The following is a 5,000-nucleotide window of genomic DNA, read 5'->3' on the forward strand; positions in this document are numbered from 1 at the left end:
AGAATGCCGATTTGGTGACTTTTTTGATGTGGGAGTGAAGTGAAAGTGATGAATCTAAGATGACATCCAGGTTACGTACTTCAGGGGATGGGGTGATGGTGCATCCATCGATGTCCAGGTGGAGATCTCCAACCTTCCTTTGCAGCATTGCTGGTGCCACCACCATGAGCTCAGTTTTATTGCTGTTCAGTTTGAGGAGATTGTGTGTCATCCAGGTTTTGATGTCCTGCAGGCAGTGGACGAGAGGGGTGGGGGGGGACAGAGGGGTTGGGGGGACAGAGGAGAGGGTTTGATGCTGATGTATAACTGTGTGTCGTCGGCGTAGCAGTGGAAACTGAGACCATGGGAGCGGATGATACGACCAAGGGGGAGCATGTAGATGGTGAAGAGAAGGGGGCCAAGCACCGAACCTTGCGGAACGCCGTGGCTAATGGTAACTGTGGTGGAGCAGGAGTCTTTGAGAGTGACATATTGTTGGCGGTTGGATAGATATGAATGAAACCAGTTAAGTGCTGTGCCAGTTAATCCAGTGAACTCTGAGAGCCGTTTAAGCAGGATGGAATGAGAGACTGTGTCAAATGCTGCTGAGAGGTCCAGGAGGATGAGGATGGTAAGGTGGCCTTTGTCAGCAGCAGTGAGGAGGTCGTTGGTGATTTTGACAAGTGCAGTCTCTGTGCTATGGTGGGCTCTGAAACCAGATTGCAGGGGTTCAAAGAGCTCATGGTGGGACATATGCCACTGCCCTTTCCAAGATTTTACTGAGGAAAGGAAGGTTGGAGATCGGACGGTAGTTGTTGGGGTCGTCAGGGTCCAGACCAGGTTTTTTCAGGGTGGGGATCACAGCAGCAGTTTTGAAGCTGGCAGGCACAACACCAGATTCCAGAGAAGTGTTGATGATAGTTGTCATGATGTGGCATGGGGGTAGGGGGTCCAGCTGGAAAGAAGACGACTTGGCTTTTGAAAGTGACCTGGGTATGGTCCAGGGAGGCAAAGCAGGAGAGGCGGTGCTGCGGTGGGCAGGCAGCGGGGATGGGAATGTCCTGCCATGGCTGGTGGGTGCCAGGTGGCTCGTCCTCGTGGTGCTGGGGTGAAGCTAGGAGCTGCTGGTGGATGGTGTCGACTTTACGTGTGAAAAAGTCCTGAAAGCTGGAGCACAACTCGGCAGCATCCGATGGTTGGGGTGTTTGGGGAGGGCGGAGAAGGCGGTTAATTGTGGAGAAAAGCATTCTGGGATGGTTCTGTTGGTTGTTGATTAGAGTGGAGAAATATTGTGTTTTGGCTGTAGAGAGGGCCTGCTTGTAGCTCCTGACGTGGTCCCTATAGGCCTCCAGGTGGACAGTGAGGCGAGTATGAGTATGAGGGCCCCCCACGCCCACACCTTTTATTCTATTTTACACATTTGTTATTTTGCAGTACCTCACAACATTCTAGACCAGGCACAACTAGTTTAAAACTTTGTTTGTTTGTTTGATTGTCTGCCTGTCAGCAGGACAAGTGTTTACATTCTAGTGATGATCAGGATCAAGAACTGGAACCAGGATTGTTTTAAAGATTCTTGCCCATTACTAACCGAGAAATCTAGACTCCTCCTAATGACCGTAAATTGAATTTAGACTTAGACTTAGACTTCTTTATTGTCCATTAAACTTACGCGAAATGGAAAATTTGCTTTGGTGGTGGCATAAGGACGCACAAGGACACACAAGACAAACACACATCACAGTCAACACAATAAATAATACCTTTTTAACCCTCCTGTTATCCTTGGGGTCTATTTGACCCCTTTCAATGTTTAACACCTGAAAAATACATGAAGTACATATTTATTCTGCCTCATCTTTGATGACTTTTCCTAAATAGATGGGATAAATGTGAAAAAAGTGAAATTTCAACAAAAATGTTTTTCCTAAGTGCTGTACACATTTTGGTTACATCCGTGTTCCTTGGGGTCAATTTGACCCCAATTGTTTCAAGTGTATAAAACATAAATGGAACATCCATATTTTGCAAATAAATGTTAGAATATGTTTAGATAATGTGAAATACATGAAAATAAGCTATTTAGCCATGTTTCTTCTGAACATTTTGCTTTTGTTTGGCCCCTGATAACTAAAAAATACTAATGACATGGGGGAGGCCTAAAACTAATTCACAGCAACATTTTGGACGGTGGTTGCTACTACAGCATTGACATTTTGACAAAATCCACCAACTGAAAGTTGTTGTACCTATATTACCATCATGGCACCCACCACAGCAGCCCCCCATGCCACCCCTAGCCCTGTACCCTGGGAGCTACTTTTGCACCCTCCCACTACACACACACGCTAGCATAAGATGGATCACATCTAGTCAGCATTGCTGTGCATGCTGTTCTGTGCCCAGCATACATAATTATAAGTGATGGTATATTTGAAGAGAAGCTTTATGATTGTGATCCAAATATTGAAATGGACTGTTCTGATGGTGACAAGCCGTTGTACTTCTTTAGATGGATGCGATCTCATGGTTGGTTGCTATGTTGAGAGATATAATGGTGCTATTCTTCTCCTCTATTCAGTATGGTGTTCCAAATTGACATAGTTGTCTGCAGCATTGGTTATAAACTGCTACTACCTGACATAGAGAAGGCAGGAACAGCAACAGCTGTAACTTTTGTGAAGGACATACACATTGACGTCCATACCACAAGTTCTCCAGTGGGCATACATAGTGAATAGAAGCAAACATACAAGTTGCTAGCCCTGTTCCTTCAAACATTACCCCACTACCATGAACATGTAATATGTCTGCAAGGAGCACATGCTCATTTTTGCTCATGCTTTTTTCATGCTCATCATGCTTTTTTCCTTATGTGCACACTAATTCAAGCGTAGAAATAATGAAAACAATGATTTTCTATGATGTTCCCGAAACTCTTGGTTGGCAATGTATCCATGTTCTTATCTAACTATTATACTTGTGTTATAAATACACATTCAAACATTCAAGGAAAATGAATGTAGGACTTAAACACCTTCTGAATGTTTGGGAAAATGTCCATTTCTTTTAGCGCCAAATTGACCCATACGGTAATAGATAGATAATATCCTTGATATTCAAATTTGTTTTTTCTTTTCAAATGTTATAAGTAATAGAAATGCATATTTAGGGAGTATATGGAGCCACTAAAATTTCAATAATATGTGTCCATATGTTTTTAGACCAATTAATGACATTTTATTGCTATTTTTTCTCATTTTCGCCTATTCATGGATTAAGTTTTTTTGGTGTGTGGGCTATGTGTGGGGTTGCTAGGATATATTTAAATGACTTTTTATGTCACCAACAGAGCAATAATACATATCTGAGACATAAACATGTGCCAAAGTGTTGTTTTCTACTGATTTTGTAGACATTTAAGTGGTTGGGGTCAAATTGACCCCAAGGATCACGGATGTTCCAAAATTTGAGGGTAACAGGAGGGTTAAAAAAGAATAAAAATGAATAAAAAAAGACTAAAATTACGTACTTAAAGGGACACTGTGTGAGATTTGTAGTTGTTTATTTCCAGAATTCATGCTGCCCATTCACTAATGTTACTTTTTTCATGAATACTTACCACCACCATCAAATTCTAAGTATTAATTATGACTGGAAAATGTGCACTTTTCTTACATGAAAAGGGGAATCTTCTCCATGGTTCGCCATTTTGAATTTTTAGCTGCAAAAATGACTGTACTTGGACCATACTAGAAAATATGAGTTTATTACTTGGTAAACTTTCATGTCAAGATCAAATTTGGCAATAGGCAGCCCAGTTTTAGTGATCAGCATAGTTGCAGTACCTTTTTTGACCATTTCCTGCACAGTGCCCCTTTAACCCTCCTGTTACCCTCAAATTTTGGAACATCCGTGATCCTTGGGGTCAATTTGACCCCAACCACTTAAATGTGTACAAAATCAGTAGAAAACAACACTTTGTCACATGTTTATGTCTCAGATATGTATTATTACTCTGTTGGTGACATAAAAAGTCCTTTCAATATATCCTAGCACCCCCACACATAGCCCACACACCAAAAAAACTTAATCTATGACTAGGCGAAAATTAGAAAAAATAGCAATAAAATGTAATGAATTGGTCTAAAAACAGATGGACACATATTATTGAAATTCTATTGGCTCCATATACTCCCTAAATATGATTTTGTATTAATTAACATTTGAAAAGAAAAAACAAATTTGATTATCAAGGATATTATCTATCTATTACCATATCGGTCAATTTGACCCTAAAAGACATATTCCCAAACATTCAGAAGCTTTTTTTTAAGTCCAACATTCATTTTCTTTGAATGTTTGAATGTGTATTTATAACACAAGTATAATATTTAGGTAAGAACATGGATACATTGACAACCAATAGTTTCAGGAACATCATAGAAAATCATTGTTTCTATCGTTTCTATGCTTGAATTAGTGTGCACATAAGGAAAAAAGGTTTGCATGTGCTCCTTGTAGACATATTAGTGGGGTAATGTTTGAAGGAACAGGGCTAGCAACTTGTATGTTTACTTCTATTCACTATGTATGCCCACTGGAGAACTTGTGGTATGGATGTCAATGTGTATGTCCTTCGCAAAAGTTACAGCTGTTGCTGTTCCTGCCTTCTCTATGTCAGGTAGCAGCAGTTTATAACCAATGCTGCAGACAACTATGTCAATTTGGAAGTGGAACACCATACTGAATAGAGAAGAAGAATAGCACCATTATATCTCTCAACATAGCAAACAACCTTGAGATCGTCTCCATCTAAAGAAGTACAATGGCTTGTCACCATCAGAACAGTCCATTTCAATATTTGGATCACAATCATAAAGCTTCTCTTCAAATATAGGCCTACCATCACTTATAATTATGTATGCTGGGCACAGAACAGCATGCACAGCAATGCTGACTATATGTGACCCATCTTATGCTAGCGTGTGTGTGTAATGGGAGGGTGCAAAAGTAGCTCC

This window comes from Engraulis encrasicolus, unplaced genomic scaffold, assembly GCF_034702125.1.
Source record: "Engraulis encrasicolus isolate BLACKSEA-1 unplaced genomic scaffold, IST_EnEncr_1.0 scaffold_605_np1212, whole genome shotgun sequence".
NCBI lineage: Eukaryota > Metazoa > Chordata > Actinopteri > Clupeiformes > Engraulidae > Engraulis > Engraulis encrasicolus.